This window comes from Moschus berezovskii, chromosome 11 (genome assembly GCF_049115385.1).
Source record: "Moschus berezovskii isolate FMDL1 chromosome 11, NW_MosBer_1.0, whole genome shotgun sequence".
Lineage (NCBI taxonomy): Eukaryota > Metazoa > Chordata > Mammalia > Artiodactyla > Moschidae > Moschus > Moschus berezovskii.
This window is the reverse complement of record NC_142470.1, coordinates 83,801,348-83,827,874: the sequence shown is the minus strand read 5'-3', so window position 1 is coordinate 83,827,874 and position 26,527 is coordinate 83,801,348. Positions and strand designations below refer to the sequence as shown.

The following is a 26,527-nucleotide window of genomic DNA, read 5'->3' as shown; positions in this document are numbered from 1 at the left end:
AGCCAAGCCACTGATAGCTATTCTCAACCCTGACTACACATTAGAATCACTTAGGGAGATTTTTTTTTAAACGCTGATGATGGGGAGGGAGGTGGGAGGCAGGTTCAGGATTGGGGAACACATGTACACCCATGGCGGATTCATGTCAATGTATGGCAAAACCACTGCAATATTGTAATTAGCCTCCAATTAAAATAAATAAATTTATATTTAAAAAAATAAAATAAATGCTGATGATGCCCAGGCCTCCACCTAGACTACTAAATGAGAAGCTCTCTTGAGAGTGGGGTCTAGGCCTCCGCATTTTTAAAGCTACCCAGATGATTCTAATGGACAGCTGAGATTAAGAACTGCTCTCCTGTGACCTGGGTATCTGCAACCCAAGGAGCACTGGACTTACACTACCTTCAGATGTGGAAGAATTCTCAGTTCAACCCCAAATTCTTTTGCTAATCTTCCCTCCAGGTGTGAGCTCCCAAACCTTTTTCTCCAAGCTTCATGAACATCCACCTGGAAGTGAGCCCAGCACTCAAGCCCACCCAAGATACCATATGTCCAAACATTTAAAAGATATAAATCAAGCTAAAAACTGTTAAATACTGTCTGTCCTGTCCTCTTTCCTTGACAAATATAACTTTCATAACATCAAAACTGAAAAATGTGTGCAAAGCTATGGTTTGTGCCAAGCTAACAGTTGGCAAAATATCAAAGATAAGTCATTGCACATGTCTGTTTGCATGCCTTGATGAGCTGACAATGTTTAGGTGGGTAATATAAAAAAGATACACTGTAAATAACTATTATAAGTTTATTCCATAAAATCTCTATGTTTTGCCCTTTATTTAAGCAAATCACTAATTGTGTTGCTATAATCAAATGTTTTATAGTCATAACAAATTTTGCAACTTTAATTTAAAGACACATTCTGCTAAGGATTTGCAAATAAATTTCTTAGACTGGAAATGAATCATGAATTTTACAGACCAAGCTCAAACAACAGTAATGTGGTCAAATATGATAAATTAGTGTTGTCATTGGAAATACTAAATATTTTCATTTCATTAAACAAATTGCTATCACTAACATAGTCATTTTAGTTTTCTCTTACAATATCTAGAAAATAGGATTTCATAGGTTCTACTTTTTTTTAATTTTTCTGGCCTGGGTTATTAGAAAGAAAACTGAAAATAGCAATATGCTGGTTTAATTGTTCAAATAACACTCTGATCAAGATAATACCTTAAATTACAGTGGCTGGAAAATAGCCTATGGAAACAAGTTTCCAGATTGTATTTTATACAAATCTTCTCCTTCATGCAGATGTTTTTGTTTTCATTGTTTGAATTCACTTATATTTTACTGGAATCATACTTCTGTTTTGCAACGGGGATTCTAATGAAACACTGTTAAAGCAACTAGATTTAATTTAGACAAGATATGAACTACATTAGTAGAATTAAGCAGAACAATATAAGATCCTCAAAGAGCAATCTTGCTCTTCGGTAGGAAGTTAAATTAATGTTGAATTTTCACCATTCAGTTATTTGTTATGAATTTTCATTTGCTGTAAATAGTGTTATCAAAGATTTACAGAAACAAAAACAAAGCCCTAAACCATTTAAAGTTTGGTTATTCCACTTTTAAAGGAATTCTAAAGAACTGCTTAAAAGTTTAAAGAAAAGCGTTTTTCCCCAAAAAAGCTGCATGAAAAATATGAAATAAAATGAAAAGACAACCTACAGAAAATGGGAGAAAATATCTGCAAATGATGCAACTGACAATGGCTTAATTTCCAAAATATTCAAACAGTTCATACAATTCAACAACAACAAAAAATAAACAATCCAATCAAAAATAAATAACTAAATAAAGGTAGAAGACCTAAATAAACATTTCTCCGAAGAAGACATACAGATGGCCAATAGGCACATGAGAAAGATGCTCAACATTGCTTATTATAAGAGAAATGCAAATCAAAACCTCAATGAGGGACCACCTCACACCAGTCAGAACGGCCGTCATTTAAAAGTCTACAAATAAATGATGGAGAGAGTATGCAGAAAAGGGTGGGAATGTAAATTGATGCAGTCACTGTGGAAAATAGTATCAGTTCAGTTCAGTTCAGTCGCTCAGTCGTGTCCAACTCTTTGCGAGCCCACGAATCACAGCACGCCAGGCCTCCCTGTCCATCACCAACTCCCGGAGTTCACTCAAACTCATGTCCATCGAGTCGGTGATGCCATCCAGCCATCTCATTCTCTGTCGTCCCCTTCTCCTCCCGCCCCCAACCTTTCCCAGCATCAGAGTCTTTTCCAGTGAGTCAACTCGCCGCATGAGGTGGCCAAAGTATTGGAGTTTCAGCTTTAGCATCAGGTTCCTTAAAAAACTAAAAATAGTTTCCATATGATCTAGCTTTTCTATTCCTGAGTGTATATCCAGAGAAACTATAATTTGAAAAGATACGTATACCCTAGTGTTTATAGCAGCACTATTTACAATAGCCAAGACATGGAAGCAACCTGAATGTCTATAGACAGATGAATGGATAAAGAAGATGTGGTGTATATATACACAGTGGAACACTACTCAGACTTAAAAAATAATGAAATAATTGCAGCAACGTGGATGAGCCTAGAGATTATCTTATTAAGTGAAATAAGTCAGAAAAAAAAACAACAGATACCATATATCACTTACACATGGAATCCAAAATACAACACAAATGAACTTATTTACAAAACAGTAACACAGTCACCAAGAACAAATTTACGGTTATTTTATGGAAAGGGGGTGGGGGAAGAGATAAATTAGAAGTTTGGGATTAGCGGATAAAAGTTACTATATATAAAATAGGTAAGCAAGATTCTTTTTTAATGTCTTTCATATTTGATTATTCTAGTCAAAAAAATTTAAATCATTTATATAAAACCCAGACAGCTTTCCACTATTTTCTGTAAAAACTGTGCTGTTACCACAAAAAGCAACATTTTTGTTTGGCTAAATATTGACACACAAATATTTTTCTTTTAAAAATATCATACCAATGTTCTGTGTTGGTATTTTCTTATCTTTGTTAAATACTATTAATTGTTTGCTGCTTAGTCACCATTTTTTCCTCTCGAACAATTGCTTGTGTGATTTTTTTGTGTGTGAACAAGTGATTTTCCTCTTCTGGCTATAAATACATCCTTTACCCAAAGCTCATTTTCAAGATTGATTGTAATTTGTACAGAATGAACAAAATATGATCCTAGAACCTAAGACATAAAAGCCAGTTTCTGCAGTTTCTTTCTCCAGATGAAAGAACGTTGGTATAAAATGAAATATTAAATTATCTTGCCATGTTCAGCCAAACAAAATTTACAGCCATTCATTTGAATGGGACTGTGTTTTGAGGAAATAGTCTCCTGTGGTGAGGAAGACCTGATAGGTTATTTTCCAGAACCAGCCTCCCAGAAGGGCAGTAAAGCCCCCAAGATTTCCATTCATCATTCTCTTCCCATTGGACTAATTTCATCAGTGTCTCCTAGGCAGTCACGGTTGCATCTAAGGCTTCTGAGCTATAAATTTGATATGAATAATTCTCTTTTCTTTAATAATTCCCTTTTACATTCCCATTGTTTTGATCATTGATTAAATCCTCATTAGGTAAATAATTTGTAAGATTTTGTATAAAAACTACATGGGATGGTCCAACAAAGGCCTGTTCACTTTTGTTGTTTCTGTAGTTTTTAAAGATGTAAGCAGATCATCTCTTTGGCAGTTTTTTGTTTCTTTTCAGTTTCTAAGTTTTACTCTTTTATTTTATATTTTTATCACAATCTTGACTGGTATTTATTCTACTCATTCTCAATGATAAGAAGAATAATATAAAATGTGATTCTATTCAACTTTGCCTCATTTGAGTAAATCTCATCAAAAATGTAAAAAAAAAATGAAAAAATAAAATTATATTCAGCTATACTTTAAATTTATTTTAATAATCTTTCAATATTGATAATAGCCATTAAAACTAATGCTAAAATACAAATTATAATTCAAGAATATAAAGTTTTAAAATAACGATGACATTTTTATTTGAGTTTCTGAGAATTTAATTTGATTATATTTAGTCTTTTTATAAAAAGAAAGCATTCTTTATTTTTAAAGTTCAGTAAAGGATTATAATTCCAACATTCAAAGTCTATCTGATTGCTGCTCATATAAAGAATAAGACTTATGCCTCATATGTGTTATATCTAGATGTACATATAGACAAAACTAAGAGCAATATGATTTAATTAGGTTGCAAATGTTCCTCAGTTCAGTTCAGTCGCTCAGTCGTGTCTGACTTTTTGTGACCCCATGAACCACAGCACACCAGGCCTCCCTGTCCATCACCAACTCCCAGAGTTTACCCAAATATATGTCCATTGAGACAGTGATGCCATCCAATCATCTCATCCTCTGTCGTCCCCTTCTCCTCCTGCCCTCAATATTTCCCAGCATCAGGGCCTTTTCAAATGAGTCAGCTCTTCACATCAGGTGGCCAAAGTATTGGAGATTCAGCTTCAACATCAGTCCTTCCAATGAACACCCAGGACTGCTCTCCTTTAGGATGGACTGGTTGGATCTCCTTGCAGTCCAAGGGACCCTCAAGAGTCTTCTCCAACACCACAGTTCAAAAGCATCAATTCTTTGGCACTCAGCTTTCTTTATAGTCCAAATCTCACATCCATACATGACCACTTAGAAAGACCATAGCCTTGATGACACAGGTTTTGCTGGCAAAGTAATGACTCTGCTTTTTAATATGCTATCTAGGTTGGTCGTAACTTTCCTTCCAAGGAGTAAGCGTCTTTTAATTTCATAGCTGCAGTCACCAACTGCAGTGATTTTGGAGCCCAGAAAAACAAAGAGCCCAGAAAAATAAAGTCAGCCACTGTTTCCCCATCTATTTCCCATGAAGTGATGGGACTGGATGCCATGATCTTAGTTTTCTGAATGTTGAGCTTTAAGCCAACTTTTTCACTCTCCTCTTTCACTTTCATCAAGAGGCTCTTTAGTTCTTCACTTTCTGCCATAAAGGTGGTGTCATCTGCATATCTGAGGTTATTGATATTTCTCCCAGCAATCTTCTTCCAGCCCAGTGTTTCCCATGATGTACTCTGCATATTAGTTAAATAAGCAGGGTGACAATATACAGCCTTGACGTACTCCTTTTCCTATTTGGAACCAGTCTGTTGTTCCATATCCAGTTCTAACTGTTGCTTCTTGATCTGCATACAGATTTCTCAATAGGCAGGTCAGGTGATCTGGTATTCGTATCTCTTTCAGAATTTTCCTCAGACAAATGTTCCTCAGACACTGAATATTTGCAGTTGTTGCAAATAATGTCAGGTTAATTCCTGAATATTTCTAGCACCAGAAACTGAAAACTAAAGAGAAGCAAGAAAATAGGTATTTAGTACTTCTGGGAAATGCTACTTTATAAAATAGCATTTATGCTCTGAGATGAATGTTTTCACAAGTTAGTTTTTTCCCCACCAAAGGGCTTCTGCTACCAAAATCTTGCCTGCACTTGGAAGCAATGTTCTTTTCTGATATTGGTGGTAGCACAGCCCCCAAACCCTCGTCCTATCAAAACACAGCCACCTTCCATTCTGAGGACATACACTGAAGGACAAATGGAGAAGCATTTGCTGCAGCCTGAATAGTGTTGGAGAGCAAAGTCTGGAGTTGCAGCTCACACTGTGCCAAAGTTAAGTGCCCCACCAGAGTGAGGTTTTCTGTGTGGAGCCCTCCTTCCTGGGCCCAGCAGTCTCGAGTTCCGCCCAAGCCCCTGTCCTCACCTTCCCCAGGAGAAAGGCACTTTCTTACCTTGCTCCAGAGAGCCCTAGCTTCATCCCTCCTCACCCTAACACAGCCTTCTTCAAGACACCCTTTCTGAGAGTCTGTGAATCCCCCAGAAAACCCATCCTATCCCCAGCCAGACTCTCTGCCCCGCTTTACCTTGAGAACATTCACTCTTCAGTATCACTCACTGATAGTGAGTGATATTATCACTTCACCACGGTTCTGCATTTCCGCCTAATGGCATCAGCCCAAGGAATACATGCAGACTGACACACAGGCCGGCTAACAATGTGAGTACTCAACAAACCAACGCTCTGGTTTTGTTTGCTTTCAGGTTTGAAGCCGTATAGCAGAGAAGTTAATTGCTGGAACCCTACAGTCCTGCCTCCTGGATTGGCTTTCCAGCTCTGACACTTCAGTGCTATAGGACCTGAAGTCAGGTTACTTAACCCTTCTGAAGTTCAATTTTCCCCTCTGTAGTATGGGAATAATATTACCTACCTCACAGCATTGTTGTGGGCCATTTATGAAATGACATATGGAAAATACCTGGCACATAGTAAGCACTGCAGATATTCATTATTTGTTGAACATTTGGTTACATGTTTGACATTAATATAAAACTTTATACCTCTTTCTTGAAGATTAAGACAAAATATATATATCACAGATAAAGCTCCAAACCAAAAAATTGAGTGTGTGGGGGGGGGGGGCTGAATATTAAAGCATTTTTAACTTGCAATAATAAAGTTAATCATTTGTAATTAGCAAACATATTGGGCCAACTTGTCTCAGAATTATAACAACTGTAAAAGTCGGCATGAAGCAACTATCATTGCCTAGGCTCAGGGTTTAAAGTAACAGGCAGGACTTCCCTGGTGGCTCAGGGGTAAAAAAGTCACCTGCCAATGCAGGGGACACGAGTTCCATTCCTGGTCCAAGAAGATCCCACGTGCTGTGGTACAACTAAACCTGTGCACCACAATTATCGAGCCTGTGCCCTAGAGCCTGGGAACCACAGCTATTGAGCCCACACATCCCAGAGCCGGTGCTAGGCAAGAAGAGAAGCCACCACAATGAGAAGCCTGTGCGCTGCAGCCAAGAGTGGCCCCCAGCTCCCCACAACCAGAGAAAAGCCTGCAGGGCAATGAAGACCCAGCACAGCCCAAAAGAGCCTTGGATGGAACTTCTAGACAACTTTCCTTAAAAATAAAAAATAACATAATAAAGTGCCAGGCAAAGAAAACATTACATTTGCCTATGTAGGAACCTGAGTGTGAAATTGTGATTTATAATAAGAAATAAATATCTGGTCTTGGTCCGGGTTCCTGGTACAGAGCTCCTAAAACTCTTGGAATTTCCGAAGTGATAAGAGCAATAAAGGTGCTTCAATACTTATAAGAAACCCCATTCAACCACACCACAGTTTCTGTTAATGAGGTGACTTTTCAAAAGCACCTGAGGGTGGTACTGGTTGCCATGGGAACCAACCTTGGGATTTGAGGATCTGACCTTTCAGTTCTACTACCCTGACCTCTGGGGAGGGAAAGAAGGGCTGGAGATTGAGTTCAATCACCAATAGTTAATGGTTTAATCAACTGTGCCTCCTAATGAAGGCTCCATAAATCCCAGAGACAGGGTTCAGAGAGCAGGTGAACAGGTGGAGATTCAAGGACAGTGCCATGCTCAAGGGGCTTCTCAGGTGATACTAGTGGTAAAGAACACACCTGCCAATGCAGGAGACATAAAAGATTAAGTTTCAATCCCTGCATCAGGAAGATCCCCTGGAGGAGGGCACGGCAACCCACCCCAAGTATTCTTGCCTGGAGAATCCCATGGACAGAGGATCCTGGCAGGCTCATAGGGAACATGAAAGCTTTGTGTCCCTTCCCCTATACCTGCTCTATGCATCTCTTCCAGCTGGCTGTTCCTGAGTTATGTCCTATTATAATCATTCAATAATCTACTAAGTAAAATGTTTCTCTGAATTCTGTGGGCTGTACTGACTAATTAATCAAACCCAAGGAGAGGGTTGGTGGGACCTGCAATCTATAGCTGGTAGTTTAGAAGCACAGGTGACAACCTAGACTTTCAATTGGCATCTAAAAGGGGTTGGGACGCAGTCTTATAGAACTGAGCCCTTAACCTATGGGTAGTGTAGCCAAGTAGATAGTGTCAGAAATGAGTTGAGTTGTAGGACACCCACACACTGGAATTGGGAGAACGATACTGAGTTAAGGGGCACTATTTCTGATGTGGTCCACCAATGTCTGCTGCTGCTGCTGCTGCTGCTAAGTCACTTCAGTCCTGTCTGATTCTGTATGACCCCATAGAGTTCAGTTCAGTTCAGTCGCTCAGTCGTGTCCGACTCTCCGCGACCCCATGAATCACAGCACGCCAGGCCTCCCTGTCCATCACCAACTCCCAGAGTTCACTCAAACTCATGTCCACAGAGTCGGTGATGCCATCCAGCCATCTCGTTCTCTGTCGTCCCCTTCTCCTCCCGCCCCCAACCTTTCCCAGCATCAGTCTTTTCTAGTGAGTCAACTCGTCGCATGAGGAGGCCAAAGTATTGGAGTTTCAGCTTTAGCCTCAGTCCTTCCAATGAACACCCAGGATTGATCTCTTCTAGAATGGACTGGTTGGATCTCCTTGCAGTACAAGAGACTCTCAAGAGTCTTCTCCAGCACCACAGTTCAAAAGCATCAATTCTTCGGCGATCAGCTTTCTTCACAGTCCAACTCTCACATCCATACATGACCATGGGAAAAACCATAGCCTTGACTAGACGGACCTTTGTTGTAGATGCCCCTAAAGACTGATGCTCAAGATGGCCAAGACCACCAGCCCCTCATTCTGCTCTAATATCTGGTTCCTCTCAGCCCCTGCCCTCTGAAGTCACTGCTCTTGACCTGGTAGGCAAGGGACATGGATCACCTCAGCAAGCTCCAATAGCCCATGCCCTTCTGGAACCCATCACTAAACCTCCAACCAGAGAAAGGTAATGCCAAAGAATGCTCAAACTACCACACAATTGCACTCATCTCACACGCTAGTAAAGTCATGCTCAAAATTCTCCAAGTCAGGCTTCAGCAATACGTGAACTGTGAACTTCCAGATGTTCAAGCTGGATTTAGAAAAGGCAGAGGAACCAGAGATCAAATTGCCAACATCCACTGGATCATGGAAAAAGCAAGAGTACCAGAAAAACATCTATTTCTGCTTTATTGACTATGCCAAAGCCTTTGACTATGTGGATCACAATAAACTGTGGGGAATACCAGACCACCTGACATGCCTCTTGAGAAACCTGTATGCAGGTCAGGAAGCAACAGTTAGAACTGGACATGGAACAAGAGACTGATTCCAAATCGGGAAAGGAGTATGTCAAGGCCATATACTGTCACCCTGTTTATTTAACTTATATTCAGAGTACATCATGAGAAATGCTGGGCAGGATGAAACACAAGCTGGAATCAAGATTGCTGGGAGAAATATCAATAACCTCAGGTATGCAGATGACAACACCCTTATGGCAGAAATTGAAGAAGAACTAAAGAACCTCTTCATGAAAGTGAAAAAGGAGAGTGAAATGGTTGACTTAAACCTCAACATTCAGAAAACTAAGATCATGGCATCCAGTCCCATCACTTCATGGGAAATAAATGGGGAAACAGTGGAAACAGTGACTGACTTTATTTTGGGGGGGCTCCAAAATCACTGCAGATGCTGATTGCAGCCATGAAATTAAAAGATGCTTACTCCTTGGAAGAAAAGCTATGACCAACCTAGACAGCATATTAAAAAGCAGAGACATTACTTTGTCAACAAAGGTCCATCTAGTCAAAGCTATGGTTTTTCCAGTAGTCATGTATGGATGTGAGAGTTGGACCATAAAGAAAGCTGAGTGCCAAAGAATTGATGCTTTTGAACTGTGGTGTTGGAGAAGACTCTTGAGAGTCTCTTGGGCCACAAGAATATTCAACCAGTTCATCCTAAAGGATATCAGTCCTGGGTGTTCACTGGAAGGACTGATGTTGAAGCTGAAACTCCAATACTTTGGCCATGTAATGCGAAGAGCTGACTCATTTGAAAAGACCCTGATGCTGGGAAAGATTGAAGGTAGGAGGAAAAGGGGACAACAGAGGATGAGATGGTTGGATGGCATCACCGACTCAATAGAGATGAGTTTGAGTAGACTCCAGGAGCTGGTGATGGACAGGGAGGCCTGGCGTGCTATGGTCCATGGGGTCGCGAACAGTGGGACACGACTGAGCAACTGAACTGAACTGAAAACCTCCAGTACTACAGAAAGTCTGTGTTTGGTTCAGCTGATTGTTGTTTTTTCCAGACTTACTCTGAAACCACCAAGAATACATCTTCACAGGTCAGCCATATTAAATACCTCATTCAGGAATACTCAAAAGTGTTTCCAAGGAAAAAAAAAAAAAATCTGTTCCCTCAGCAAGCCATGTGTCTCAGCACTGGGCTCTGTCTCCACAGGACACCAAATTGGTCAAAGGCATCTATTGAAACAAAACCCAGTCAAACCAATTGTTTGGCATCATGTCAGGCAAGTACAAATAAACTAGAAAGCAGATGGTGGCCAAAAGAAGGGAAGACAGCATGCTTGCATAAGCTGTGTGTCCTGGTCTGTGCCTGTGAGAGGGGTGGGGCAGCTTAAAAGCTCCAGGTAGTCTGACCCGTTTCCCCATCAAGGTGATGATGATTTTTCACCAGAGAAGTCCTTCAAAGTCTTCAGAGCGCTCCCACAGTAGGAAAAGAATCTCTCTGGGTGATTACCCAGGAAGTAACCATCAATATCTTCATCTTTGTCCCAGATTTGGAGCCTAAAGCGGGGTCTTTTGTGTGATATTTTATGATGAAAGGACACTAGAGACTTCTCAGAGGTGCCAATATGCAAACCCTCGACAGTCAGGAGTATCTCTCAGATGGTCTCCCTCACATCCAGCTAACCACTGAAAGGGAGCCCTAATGCACATGATCCAATTGTTCATTGGTGACGTTAGACTTTCATCTCTTTTCTCCTTCTCCCTTTTCCCCCCAATTAGTACCAGACATCACTCCTCCATATGATATATATGACTGATAAATTTGCATGCTGTTTCTTTGCAAAAGAATTATGTTTCTCCTTATGATAAATGTTAAAAAAAAAAAAAAAAGAGTCATACCCGGTATCAATCTTTTCAGCAACTTACGTTTTGAATACTGCTTTTCTTAATAGTTTTCATGTTCCAAGAGGCAATACTATTCTCCAATCATCAGTTTTACTTACACTCAATTTACTCTTCCCAGGTTTACTTTAAAGGATTTCAAACAAATGGCATAACATTTTGCCTGTTAACTTTTTCTTTATTAAAAAATTGTATCTAACTTGAATTTTGTCTTCTAAAGCTTCATATTCTGAACACACATTCAACTGCCTACAGTGAGTACTACATATACTCCTCCTGCTGTTTGGGGGTGTCTCTATCATAAAGAAAATCTTACTAAAAATGCAAAATAATACTTATTACCATGTTTAAATCTACTGATTTGGAACTGGCATGAAATTGTTATGCAAAGAGACTGCACAGATTGAGCCTCAATTTTCTCATATTGAAAGTGATTAAGTTCATTGTAACTTAGAAACAGGCTCTAAGGTTCTTTCCTGCTCAAACTTCCATTTATTCTTTGTCACTCTCACAGGGCAAAGGCAGCAGGAATCTGCCAGAGACCAGAGAAATCACTGAACCAAGAAGAGGAAGTGTGGCAACAAGGAAGCGGTCACAGATCCAGGTTAAGAATGATACCTGGTCTGAGATGCTATTCCCCTATCTGCTCCTCACAGCCACAAATGCCACGTCACAGGCACAACACACACACACACACACTACAGTCTCCCAGTATACACCATAATCAAGACAGACACAACATATACAAGCACTGCATACACACTCCACCACCACCACCCACCCCACCCCCCACACACACACCCCTCACAAGCACCCACTCAAAGAGTCAGCTGAGAACCCCCCTCCTTAGTTTCCATTTCTGAGTCTGGATTTGGAAACTGCTAAGGAGGTGGGGGTTGGGGGTGGCCAGTGAATAAGAAAACAGAAACAGGCTTTATATGGGGATCCCTCAGGAGCTCACGAGATGTCTTTTTAGGCCTGAGTGCTTTTCTGTTGTGTGTGGGGTAAGAGCTGGAGTGACGCCTGGGGGGTGGAATCCTCATGGAAGAAGCTGGTAGGAGGAGCAGAAACTAAGGGGGTGAGTCAAGGTGGGGGATCGGTAGAGGATAGAGCAGCAATTAGTGTGCTCAGGACTCCAGAGTGGGAAGGATATGCATCTCTGCTCTGGGACACCCTTTACCTCAATCAGAGCCATCCTGGACCCGAAGGGAAGCTGCTGCCTGGACTGGTCAGAGCTTACCATGGCTGAGCGGATGGGTGAGGGCTGAAGCCCACCCTGTGCATACAGGGGTAGAGGGGTTCGCTCACCCCCAGCCACGCAGCCGACCTCCCTTCTCTGCAGCCACAGCCACAAACATCCCACAAATGACCCATCTCAATGAGAGCGTTTTAACACTTGGGTTCTCAAACCTTAAGAAATGTTCCACCCTTCAATTTCTCCAAGTCAATCTCATTCGGGCATTTTATAGAAGGTCAGGAAGTTTTGCCACCTACCTCAGAGACATGCAGCTTTGCTTCCCTCCTCTTCCTTTTGAAATGAAATCCAAGCCCCAGTGGTTTCACTGCCTGGGAGAAGGCTGTGCCACACACAACATCTGTAAGCAGTTAATTTTCCAAATGGGAGACGGTCACCACAGATGCAGACCTTTTAAAAATAAACACCAGAAAAATATTACTCCAGCAAAAATGCAAGCCTAGAATCCATGTGATTGGGTGGGAGGGAGTTGGTGCTAGGACAGGATCCAGTCTGGGGAGATCAAAGCTGCACCCTAGCCTGCCCGGCTGTGCAAAAGCAAGGGAATTGGAACCACAGAACTTCAGCACAAAAAGGGATCTTTAGGGAGTTCTACAGCCTCAGTACAGATGGGGAAATTAAGGTCTGGCACAGGAAGTGGGTGCTTAATCATGTTGGGACTGAAACCCAGTCCGAGAGTTTCATGCTCTATAATAAGCATCATTTTTATTTGAATATTTCCAGCATTTCCTTTTTAGTAAAATAAAAGTGCTCTGACTTTTATTATCAATACCTTTAACCCCTTCTTGGGCTTCCTGTGTAGTTCAGCTGTAATTCCGCCTGTAATTCAGGAGACCCCAGTTTGATTCCTGGCTTGGGAAGTTCCCCTAGAGAAGGGATAGGCTACCCATTCCAGTATTGTTGAGCTTCCCTGGTGGTTCAGACAGTAAAGAATCCGCCTGCAATGCGGGAGACCTGGGTTTCATCCCTGGGTCGGGAAGATCCCCTGGAGGAAGACATGGCAACTCACTCCAATATTCTTGTCTGGAGAATTCCATAGACAGAGGAGCATGGCGGGCTGCAGTCCATGGGGTCACAAAAGAGTTGAACACTTCTGAGTGACTAAGCACAGCACAGCACAACTCCTTCTTGGGGCCCATTTGGGTTGGGAGAGGGGCCTCCTGTCCTGAGAATGGGCACATCCTCCCCTCCACACACACACCTCATTGTCCGTCCAGCTGCCCTGGCCAGGGCTGAGAAGCCAGGACCCTACAGAGGTCAAGGTGAGGTGACAAGCTTCACTCGGCAGCTGCTTCTTATCCACATTATGGAATGAGGCAGCCACACTCAGGGATCTCGTGTCCTGAGACTGAAGAAAGTCAGATCATCATGACCAGCACGAGGTGGGAGCATCAGGGAAAGACAGGCTGGAGATCCAGCTGTTCCCGCCTCCTACCAAAGCCATCCCTCTCCTTCGCTCACAGGAATACGGTGCCTCTGTCGAGTAAAAATGAGGAGTGAAAACAAGGCAGCAAGTCGATCCCCACAGAGGAGAGCTACCACAGAGCAGCATGCAGGACAGTGCAGTTGTTCAGGGTCGGAATGGAATGGAGGAAATCTGAGAGACAAATGGTGCAATGAAAAACTATATTGTTCCCGTCCAGGTGACCGCCACCCCTCAACCCCTGCCCATACTGCTAGCTCATCATACTATATCAGCTATTGAAGACTTATTTTTAGTTTATTCATCTTATCCCTATAGGATGGTTTTCTGCAGCGAGGTTTCAAAAGGCAAAAGCTGAGTTCAAAAACAAACAAACAAACAAAGTGAAGGGAATAGATGAAAGGACTGAAGGAAAGAACTGTGGACAGTGGGGGACTCCAAGTCATGGAGGTGGGGACAGAGGAGAGTCCCGGCATGGTGGCCACCAGGGGGCACTGCTGCCCCATCCATGGCCCTGGGGGTAGGCAAGACGGGGGTTTCTGGAAACTCAATGGGCTTCTGTCCCTCCCCTACTTCACCTTAACTCCCAGACTTTCCCTTAAAGCTTTGAGATCTCTCCTTCTGGGCCCCTGGGGTCGCCTCAGACGACTCTGGAGGGACTCTTCCCTGTGAACCTTTTCCTGAGAGGGGGCAACAGTAGCCTGGCCGGGGCATGTAACATGGGGATGATGGAGGCACTGGGTGGGGAGTGAAGAGGCCTCCTGGATTTGCACCCAGTTCTGTCCGCTTTGTTTGAGGCCAGGCCCCTGAGGGAGTGGGGGTAGGGAGCCACCTCTGCCCGTAGGGTAGAGACAAGCAGAGGACTTGGCAGGCCACAGGGGTCCTCCTCCAATGCTCTGAAGCTGTTTCCCCAACACATCCAGGAAAGGGGCACTCAGCCTGGCGCTCTCAGTCACGTAGCAGACTCAGGGGGAACTGGACTGGTAAGCCAGCCCGGCAGGTATCCACCCACTGTGAACCCTAGGGGGTGGTAGGGGGACTCCCTGTGGCCAGCAGGGGCTGGGACTTGCTCTTAGGAACAGAGAATCTGAGGCCGGGCAGCGCATGTTCCTAGGACCATTTGCAGCAACCCCTGTTCCCTTCTGTCTGGAGTCTGGCACCTGTTGTCTACAATCAATGTTCACTCGCGTCTGTGCAGACACCCTGACAAATTCTATACCCTCCCTGGCTTCTCCATTTTCAGTTCTGCTCTTTAGACACCAAAAGCTCCCATCTCTACAACCTTTCTCATATTACCTTTGCCAAGGTTGTGGCTTAGCAGATATTAGTTACACTGCAGGTCCATTGATATCTCTCGAGATTTCAGGGTGACCTGGGCCTCCCAAGTCTAAATCACATCTCAGGATGGTTCCTCCACAAACTTAGACATTGTGTCAAAAGGCTTTCATTGGTTGGCTCTTGGTTTTCTAGAAGCATGAAAGAGGCAGGCTTAAGGAACCACGTGTGCAGACTCTGGACTAATTTTTCCAACCTTGGAGTCACTCCTATGAGGATGCTGAGCCGTGCCAGGCAAGCTCAGGTGTGGTTTTTGCAGGTGACATTTGAGGGTCTGGCCCCTTTGAAACAAGAGGAAACACCAGCAGAGTCCAAGCACTGGAGAGACCCTGTGCTGTCCATCCCCAGTGGGACCCTAGGCAGCAGGCTGCTGGGGGGGATCCCCCAGCCTCAGGCTGAGTCTCAAGGAGAGGGGGCAGGGTCTGGAATAGTAGACCAAACCACTGCGAATTTGGGAATGGCTGCTGATTCCATGGGGGATGGGGATGCGTAAGAAATTCTGGAAGTTGGGTGCTGTCCAGACAGCCAGCCTATCTCTGACACACCCAGTCCTCATTTGGATTTGAGCAAAGGAGAGTGGAGAGCAGGAGGAAGGCACCCAGGAGCCTGCGAGTTGTGCCTAAGCCTTTGGATCCCACATCTGAGGAACACGACTTACTATCAGCTTTGAGCAGTGGTAGCACCGTCGCCTCTGAGGTTTAACCAAGGCACGATTGTTACTGATTGAAAACATGAGACCGAATTCCAGCCCCCTCCTCCCCACAGTGGCAGGCTGAGGCTCCACATCCATTTCCTGCCTTGGTCAGAACTGGCTGCAGAACGGGACGTGCCTGCTGATCGTGGCTCCAGCCGGGAGAGGCTGAGGAGGATAAAGACAGAGACGAATAGGATGCCAAGGGGAAAGAAGCATGGACCTAAAGAACTGATGCCCCTCCCGTCCCATCCGAGTCCTCCTGGAACCCCAGGCACATGCCAAGGGACAGTGCAGGAAGTCCCTGATGTAAACCCACCTCGTGGTCACAATGCCATAGGGCCGTGATGCTGTGGGGACGGCCAGCTCCCCAGCCATCTTCCCCCCAGGAAGATGGGCTGTCCTTCCATAGCCACTTTCACCAGTCCTGTAAATGGTCAGCTCCATAGGTCAGAGAAAATCCAAGATACACGGGTTATTAGAGAGATCATAGCAAATGTCAGGTTTAACCAAAGCCCTCATGCTTTACAGTCAGGGTTCAGAGAAGTTAAGCAATCACACAGGGCTAGATCCGGTCTGCAAGTCTGAGTCCTAACTGAGTTCTTCTCTGACACCAGAATCTCCCAGAAGTTCTCTGCAAGAGATCAAGAAATCAGCAGCTCTGATCGAAGTACTAAAAAACTCAGCTTCCAGATTATGATAGGTGAGTTAGTCAGCGTGGGCGTTTGCAGACAGACATAGCACCTCACCATCTCACTTAGCGTGGTCCTGAGGGCCCTGCCTCATGGAGAGCCATATGCACACTGGTTCCCTCTCGATTCCCCATGTGGAAAATGAAGCCACATCCCTACCTCAGAGAGATGCCACCAGATTGCCATCATAAGACACACATGCACTGATGTCTCACCAATCCTGAAATCAGCTTGCAATCAAGAACACGGAAGCAGAATTGGCCCCCAATAGCCAGTGCAGAATCAAAGTACAGGTTCCAAAGGTCATGTCCTGTGCTCACTGAAAGTCCCCTCCAACTCATTCAGAACCTTTTAACTCTTGCTTCACAAACAGTTCTCACAAGCTTATCTCTCAAGTTTTCTTTTGTTTCGGTTTGGCTTTTATTATCATTATTACATTTCTTGATCCATGGAATATTAGAAGGAGCCAACAAATTAGAAGAAAGATTCTGGATAGGTAGATTGAAAATCACCAAAGTGATTGCACTAACACAGAGAAGCAAAACACACACTTGCTCCTATAAGTCCATACATCATTTTTGGTCATTTTCAACCGCAAGAATGAGACTCCCCCTGCATTAGCGCTTCCTCTTTCAGATGCACTACTTACACACAACAGACAGACGCTCCCAGCCTCTCCACCACCTTAGCAGATAAGAATATGACTGTAAATTAACATAAAGATTCTCCAGAGATGGTGAATTTCTGTGCACGTAGGATACGGGAGGAGTGTCTTAAACACTTGAGAAAAAACCGTTTCCAAGCTCCCACAAGCAGTTTGGAAGCTTCTATTTATCTGCAAATAATCAACATGCTCCAGATAATCTTTCTTCCTTGTTTATTAAAGGAGGCCCTAAAAGTCCCCCTAGGCCTCTATTGAATGATTGGATGAATGGATGGATGGGTGGTAAATAAACTGGGGGACAGAGCTGGAGTTATTTGAAAATAACAAATCACTTTTCTTTAAATACAGCCCAGTGCAGACTTTTCCTGATTCACACATTTCTCCCAATGAATCTGCATCAGTAAGACCAGACTGATTTCATGTTTCTATGTTTTGGATCATTTTTACTGCTTATATTCTAGGATGGCCTCCAACATTCGGATGAAAAGTCAGGAATCCATCCATTCAGAAGTTTCTAAGTATCTAGGTGACTAGCATCAGTAGATACAGGTGTTGTGTATCCATTCATTCAACAAATATTCATTACATGTCTATGCCATGCCTGGCTTTCTGCTAGACCCTGAAAATCCCAAACTGAGTAAGACTGATTATTCAGTCAACTTCACAAAACCACATCAACTTGAAGCAGGAGGAAGAAAGCAACCACAGACATGACCTGCTCCATGCCTAGCCCTGTTTTAGACATCTTCATATGGTACCACTTTATGTTTCATGACCACCCTCAAAATTAGGTATAACTCTTCAATAGATGGAGAAACTGCAACTCAGAGAGGTCAGGTAACTCGTTTAAGCCACACAGCCAGCAAGACTCAGATCGAGAACTACAGCCCATCGCTCGCACAGCCCAACATAGGGGCCTGTAATGGGGGGCAGAGACCAGACTGGACTGACTCTACCACCCCCTGCTGCATCTCCTTCAGGGACATGACCAACTCTTCTGAGCCTCAGTTTCTTCATCTATCTAATGTGACCACAATGCCTCCCTCAGAGGTCAGTTGTCGGAATAGAAGGAAATAGGACAGGTGGAGTGCTCTGGCTTTGCACCTCACACCCATTGGGTAAATGAATGTTTATTACACCGGGGGGTACAGTCTCCAAACCCTCTTACCTCCCACCCCCAGACGGCCTCTATGCCAGTGACCATTGACACTAAGCATCCCCAGACACTTACAGAACTGGGCAGCTCACGACTACCTGAAGCACTCTTTTCTAGGGTTGGAAGGCTACACTCACCTGCATCCCCATGAGCTCAGATCACACCAAGTTTTGGAGAAGACACAAACCTCCCCAGGAGATGACAATTTAGCTCTGGAGACAGGGTCGGTCCACAGGAAGTGTCGGAGAACTCCTAAGGCGCATCATTTTTGAAGAATGGGATTGGGAAGCCTAGAGGCTCTCTCTTCCTTCCTCAGCCTCAACTCCCTCCACCCCAAAAAGGAGCTGAGCTGACCCTCAGGCCATCCTTCCTAGACAGAGGTGGCCAGGACTCTGCCTGGATCCTAAGACTCACAGAACTGATTCTGCTTTTTCCATCTCCCTCTCTCTCCTGCTCAGTCACATTCTACACATCATCCTGAGTGACTTCTAAGACAGTCAGGTATCTCCTGGCCTTATGAGAGGCTAGTCACAGAAAGACAATGGGAGGGAGGCCCCATCATCCCAAACATCATCCTCTGGACATAGCATTATTGGAATACACAGTAGAAGGACCTGGAATGCAAGAAAATAATAATAACAAAGTCTCCAGATTTCTTTGTGTCACAGAACATTGAAGGGAATGAGGTCCTTTGAAATCACCTGATCCAACTGCCCTGATTTTACTGATGAGGAATCTGGGCCCAGATGGAGTTAAGGGGCTCAGCTAAGAAGACCCAACTCTCTTTGACCACCAGCATCTTGGCACCTCTTTTGCATGTACTATTCTCAGCTGTTCTTCCTGACGTGAATGCTTCCTTTCTCTTTCTCTTTTTTTTTAATTTTTTTTAAATTTCGTATTGAAGTATAGCTGGTTAACAATGTTGCAAGTTTCAGGTGAACAGAAAAGGGACTCAGTCATAAGTATACATACATCCATTCTCCCCAAATTCCCCTCCACCCAGGCTGCCACATGACATTGAGCAGAGTTCCTTGTGCTATACAGTAGGTCCTTGTTGGTCATCCCTTTTAAATATACCTGTGTGTGCATGTCCATCCCAAAGTCCTTAATCCCTTCCCCCAAACCTTCCCCATAGCAACCACAAGTTTGTTCTGTAAGTCTCTGAGTCTCTTTCTGTTTTGCAGGTAAGTTCCTTTGTGTCATTTCTTTTTAGATTCCACGTGTAAGGGATGTCATACAATATTTCTCCTTCTCTGTCTGACATTTCACTCAATATGACAATCTCTAGGTCCCTTATGTGTGGAGTCCTTTATATCGTATGACATCCCCTTCCCTTTGATTTTAAACCTTTCAAATGACACGTCCTGACTGTAATGTGATATGATCTTGAAAAACAGTATATGTGGAGGTCCTAGTTTATTAGATGTTAATAATGTTGAAAGCTGGGAGAAGATATTTGCAAACAAAATATACAAACAGCTCATGAAGCTCAATATCAATAAAACAGGGCTTCCCTGGTGACTCCATGGTCAAAGAATCCACTTGCCAATGCAGGAGACACAGGTACGATCCCTGGTCTGGGAGGATCCCACATGCTGCAGAGCAACTAAGCCTGTGCGCCCAGCAATTAAGCCTATACTCTTAGAGCCCAGGAGCTGCAACTACTGAGCCCATGCACTGCATCTACTGAGGCCCAAGTGCCTAGAGCCTATGCTCTGCAACAAGAGAAGCCTCCACAATGAGAAGCCCAAACACCATAACTAGACAGTAACTCCCTACTCGCTGCAACTAGAGAAAAGCCAGTGCAGCAACAAAGACCCAGCACAGCCAAAATAAATAAATAAAATTTAATATCAATCAGTTCAGTTCAGTCGCTCAGTCGTGTCTGACTCTCTGCAACCCCACGAATCACAGCAGGCCAGGCCTCCCTGTCCATCACCAACTCCCAGAGTTCACTCAAACTCATGTCCACAGAGTCAGTGATGCCATCCAGCCATCTCATTCTCTGTCATCCCCTTCTCCTCCCGCCCCCAACCTTTCCCAGCATCAGAGTCTTTTCCAGTGAGTCAACTCGTCGCATGAGGTGGCCAAAGTATTGCAGTTTCAGCTTTAGCATCAGTCCTTCCAATGAACACCCAGGATTGATCTCCCTTAGAATGGACTGGTTGGATCAATAAACCCAATCAAAAACTGGGTGCAAGATCTAAACAGACATTTCTCCAAAGAAGACATACAGATGGTTAAAAAGCACATGAAAAGATATTCAACATCACTAATTATTAGAGAAATGCAAACCAAAACTACAATGAGGTATCACCTCACAAGGGTCAGAATGGCCATCATCAAAAAATCTACAAATAATATATGCTGAAGAGGGTTTGGAGAAAAGGGAAACCTCATGCATTGTTGGTGGGAGCGCAAACTGCTACAGCCACTGGTATGGTGAACACTTCGGAGGTTCCAGAAAAAAACAGAAAATAGAGTCCAGCAATCCCACTCCTGGGCGTATATCTGGAGAAAAAACATAATTTGAAATGATACATGCACCCTACTGTTCATTGCTGCACTATTTATAATAGCCAAGACATGGAAGCAACCTAAATGTCCATCAACAGAGGAACGGATAAAGATGTGGTGTGTGTGAATAAACACACACGCACACATATATAATGGAATGTTCAGTTCAGTTCAGTCGCTCAGTCATGTCCGACTCTTTGCAACCCCATGAATCACAGCACGCCAGGCCTCCCTGTCCATCACCAACTCCCGGAGTTCACTCAAACTCATGTCCATCGAGTCGGTGATGCCATCCAGCCATCTCATTCTCTGTCGTCCCCTTCTCCTCCTGTCCCCAATCCTTCCCAGCATCAGAGTCTTTTCCAGTGAGTCAACTCGTCACATGAGGTGGCCAAAGTATTGCAGTTTCAGCTTTAGCATCAATCCTTCCAATGAACATCCAGGATTGATCTCCTTCAGAATGGACTGGTTGGATCTCCTTGCAGTACAAGGGACTCTCAAGAGTCTTCTCCAGCACCACAGTTCAAAAGCATCAATTCTTCAGCGATCAGCTTTCTTCACAGTCCAACTCTCACATCCATACATGACCACTGGAAAAACCACAGCCTTGACTAGACGGACCTTGGTTGGCAAAGTAATGTCTCTGCTTTTTAATATGCTATCTAGGTTGGTCATAACTTATTACTCACCCATAAAAGAACAAAGTAATGCCATTTGCAGCAACATGGATGGACCTAGAGATTGTCATACTTAGAGAAATAGTGAAATAAGTCAAAAAGATAAATATCACATGATATCACTTTTATATGGAATCTTAAAAAAAACTATAAAAAAACTTACTGCTGCTGCTGCTGCTAAGTCGCTTCAGTCGTGTCTAACTCTGTGCGACCCCATAGACGGCAGCCCACCAGACTCCGCCGTCCCTGGGATTCTCCAGGCAAGAACACTGGAGTGGGTTGCCATTTCCTTCTCCAATGCATGAAAGTGACAAGTGAAAGTGAAATCGCTCAGTCATATCTGACTCCCAGAGACCCCATGGACTGCAGCCTACCAGGCTCCTCCATCCATGGGAGTTTCCAGGCAAGAGTACTGGAGTGGGGTGCCATTGCCTTCTCCAAAACAAACTTACTACAAAACAGAAATAGAGTTAAGCAGAGTTACAGATGTAAAAAATAAACTTATGATTACTGGGGAGGGGAGGGATAAACTGAAAGATTGGGACTGACACATATACACTATTATATATAGAATACATAACTAATAAGGACCTACTACATATAGTACAGGGAACTCTACTCAATGAAGCTAAAAAAGAGTGGATGTGTGTGTGTGTGTATCTGTGCACATATATACATGCAAAACAGATTCATTTAATATATATATAACAGATTCACTTTACTATATACCTGAAACTAACACAGCATTGTAAATTATACCCCAATTTTAAAAAAATCTTGAAAGCAAATCAAATCTATTTTAAAATTTGTTTCATTTTCTTTCATTTTATTGAGGTATAATTGACACGGAACATTATATTAGTTTCAGTTGTACGATATAATGAGTCGATATTTGTATATATTGTGAAATGCTCATGACAATAAGTCTGTTAGTTTTTGGCACCATATGGTTATAAAATGTTTTCTTGTGATGAGAACTTTTATGATTTATTGCCTTAGGAAATTTCAGACATGCAGTATGTATTATTAACTACAGTCACCATGCCATACGTGACATCCCCGTGACTTATTTATTTTAAAACCTGTTATTTATTTTGTACCTTTGGACCTTCTTCATCCATTTCACCCACCCTCCTCCTGCCTCAAATCCATTTTTGAAACAAAGGAGCTTCTACTCTGCCCCAGCCTTGACATCCGTTGCCAAACAAATGCAGGCTCTTTAACATCTCTGATCAGTATCTGCTCACGTTGAGACAACCTCCTCACAGGATCCTTGCACTGGTCTCGCACAAACACTCGAGAACAGGTGGGAAAAATGAGAAGGTGCTGCCCAAAGCAGTGGGACTCTACCCTCACAGCTTGCCCTTCATACAGCAGGACAGAAAAGGCATTCACTTTCCTCCTCCATGTCATGATACCAACCGAAATTACCTTTAAATGAGGAAGAAAGTCATTATTTAATCAATAGGATTGCGTCAATTGAGGGAAATTTGTCTCCAGTGTAAACAAGCGGAACGTCTTTGCGCTCTGTGAAAACAAGGTTAAATTACTTGCAGATCCTGCGATGGAGAGAGATGTAGGAAGTGAACCTGAAGCCTGACACATTCAAGGTCTGGGAACCGAAAATAATAGGGATTTTTTTTATTTTTCCAGCAGAATCGAGCACAGAGATCGGCATGTCTTTTTGTAGAATCAAGGATGCCTGTGCCCTGCAAAAGGCGGGCAGCTGATCCCTGTGGAGCTGGCCACTGTCGTGGACTTGCAGGGGGTTAGTATTGGGCATAGGGTGGCCTTTAAAGGAGGAGGAATCAAGTTTCAGAAGTCCAGCGCCTCTGTTCACAGCCCTTCACCTGCTCCATCAATTCCACCCAGCAGATCACAATGACAATAAGTTATTACAACTGTAGCTGATGTGGATTGAGTGTCCACTCCGTGTCAAGCATGCTGAGGGCTGTTCAACATTCACAGTAGCCTTCGAAGGTAGCCACTGTGGTCATGCCCATTTCACAGACGATGACATGGGCAGTGGCAGCGGGAGAATGGTGGGGCAGCTCTGCCTGGTTCTAAAGCCCATCAACTTAATTGCCCAGCCTCAGGACCCCAGGTGCTCACCTGGTCCCCGCCCAGGCGTCAATACCAGCCAGACCTGCCCTGTGGACATCCCCACAGCCACAAGGGGAAAAGGACACAGTATCTTCTCTTATCTAGGGAAGGGCTTGACTGGTCCCAGGAATCCTCGTCGGGGCAAACTTCGTGCCTGCTTCTCTCCATCCCTTCTCCATCCAGGTTGATTCCTTCAGCCTCCCAAGGAGCTTCTCAGTTCTGAATGTGATTTCTGTCGAGGCTAAAGGCAGTTGGTGGGGTCTAAGCTCCCCCCGTCCTGACAGAACCCCTTGGTGGGAGTGTGACCTCCTGTTTCTTTTCATCTACTCTGGGAACTGTGCTAGCAGCCAAATGAGTCACTGAACACAGGGAACCAGAACCAAAGAAGTTTTAGTTCTGGACTTTTTGAAAGCCAGATTCATCAGTTTTATTCTGGTACATCAGTACATTCTGGCTAATATCCATTTTCCCTTCTGTCCTCCTCCCACCCCCCACCCAGCCCTCAGCTCCAATTCTGAAGTGTCTAAATGCATCATAATGGACCTTCCTTCCATGACTCTCTCTCTTCCATATTCACCGGGAAAATACAGTCTCCACACTGAGTCACCCGAGCAGGGACTTGACGTGGCCAAGACCCAGGGGCCCTTGGCCTCGTCGGGGAGAGGCCGTGACGGTCTGGCCGGGTTGCCTGATGCCACAGCCTGGCGCGCAGAGCAAGAGGCTGACCTGCTGAGAAGTTTCACATTTAGAGAAAGAAAAGCGAAATGAAACCGATTTGACCTGGGAAGAAACAGAAGACTTCTCAAGTTGCCGAAGTGACAAATGAGACGGGGAGACAGGGCAAATGTGAACTCTGGGGGGCGGGGGTGGGGGGCCGCCCGCAGAAGGAGCCGGGATGGCCTAGAACAGGCTGGGGGTGACGGGAGGACCGGAGACAGGACGATTTATCCCGGCTGGGTGGGGAGAGCAGGCAGAATGCTCCGCGGAGCTAGACACAGTCCACCCTTTGTGCCCGTATTTATCTAACTCGTCAATTTTATAGCCACATTACCTTCCGAGTGGGCAGGAAAGCAGATATTGGGGCCGTCGGGGGGCCCGGCTGTGGTTTGCACGGCGTAATGACAGATGCCAAAAACAAAGAGGAGGGGAGAGGGCACTTCAGAGACCACAAAAGAGCCTTTATAATTACGGGGCGGCCTCCCTCGGGAGCCTGCCTGCCTCCCCCTCCTGCGGAGGTGCCCGCTGGCTTCAGGGGTGCTGCCTGCCCGCCTGCGCCGGGCAGCTGCCTAGCACGCGTCTATTAATAACCGTGCATAGACTTGGGACCTCTTACGTCGCCGCCTTGCTTCTCCAGGCTAAATAGCAGCAGTCCCTTTAACCTTTCTTCATGGGCCTGATTTTCCATCCCTTTAATCATCCCTGTCACTTTCTGCTGGATGGGCTCCACTCTCACCACATCCCTCCCCCAGGGTGGAGACTCCGAGCCAACTGGAAGAAGGGGCCCCACGACCTAAAGAGCAGCTCCTTTCCGCCGCCCTCCCTCCTCCCTGGCTTGCCCTGCAGCCCCTGGTCCTGGGAAGCCCACAGTCAGGGCAGCGCCCAGGCACAGTTACTGTCATTCATGACCCAGTTGGAGCTCTTCCCTTCTCTCACTTGGATGATCGCCATAATCAAAAAGTCACTAAAATCCAGGCATCTCCTCTGAGCTGGTTCTCACCGTTTTCTCTCCCCAGGCCCTTCTATTTCACTGCCCCACCCCCACCTGGGCCTGAGACCCCCAGTCTACGGGACCATGAGAACAGGCCTCCAGCCAGCTTTCCTGCTGGCCATCTTATCCAGGCAAAACCCTTAAAAGCCAGCTTTGGAAATAATTTTTTAAATCAAATGTCATTTTTATCACATCCTTCCCTTTCTTAAGAGCCCTGAGTAGCTCCCTGTTGCTATACAGTACAGCAAATGTAAACACTCTCCAGATTCTGGGTCCAGAGTGCACTTTGCCTGCCTACTCCACTCTGCCTTTGTCCACATCCTGCGTCAGAAAGCTGTCCCTAGTTAATCTCTTCATCAGCCCTCAACTTTACCAGCCACGCATCCTCACAGCAGTTTTGTTGGAAACTGTCTGGAATGTGTATATGTATGTATATAGGTTAGGGCTCTTTGACTGCAGACAACAGAAACCAACTCTGGTTTAAGAAACAGAAAGGGATAGATTAAAAGAAGGGCTAAACCACCCATATGAAACAAAGCAACTCGGAAGGTCTTTCTAGAATATTGCCATCAGATGATCAGCTCTATCTTCTATCCTTATTCATCTCTGCTAAAGATTCAGTCTCCTAGAATCTGCACAATCTTTGTGACCAGGGAGCAGAGCACTATGATCAGCTGCCCCACCAGAACTACACTGGGTTGGGGGACTGGTTGCCAGATATAGAAAGTAAAAACACAGGATGTCGAGCTAGATTTGAATTTCAGATAAACAATGTATAATTGTAAAAATCTCCTCCATGCACTATTACCTGGATTTGTCCTCTTATTCTTCCCTTCCCAAAGTCCCACTCTGCCGTCCCCTCTGGTGGCCACAGTACGCTGTTGTACTTCACACTGAAAAGATTTCTTCAATTTATCATCAAGGTGGCTGTAGTTTTTACTTCTTTCTCCATAACTTTAATAATCTAGTTTAGATTATTTCAGAACTACACAGTAACTGACACAAATAAAAAAGCTCATGTGTGCTTTGCAATCACTTATTATTTATTTGTTCTTTACCTCTGTTCAGGAAAAAACAACTTTCTTTGACGCCTCTCTTTCTCCAGATACTCCTAAAACAACCCTAATGATATTTAGTATGTGTATAATTCTTTACAACTTAGCAAGCATTTTCACAGTCACTATTTTATTCAGCATCATAAATGATCATAATTACTGAGTTAAGTGGTTAGTTGGCACTATATCATATAGTACCCCATTTCACAGATGAGAAATTA

General features: G+C 44.2%; 1 pseudogene; it reads left to right on the top strand.

The window, feature by feature from the left end:
• Positions 1-15,705: 15,705 nt before the first annotated feature.
• LOC148776226 (U4 spliceosomal RNA) lies at positions 15,706-15,789 on the top strand (annotated as a pseudogene).
• The last annotated feature ends 10,738 nt before the right edge of the window (positions 15,790-26,527 follow it).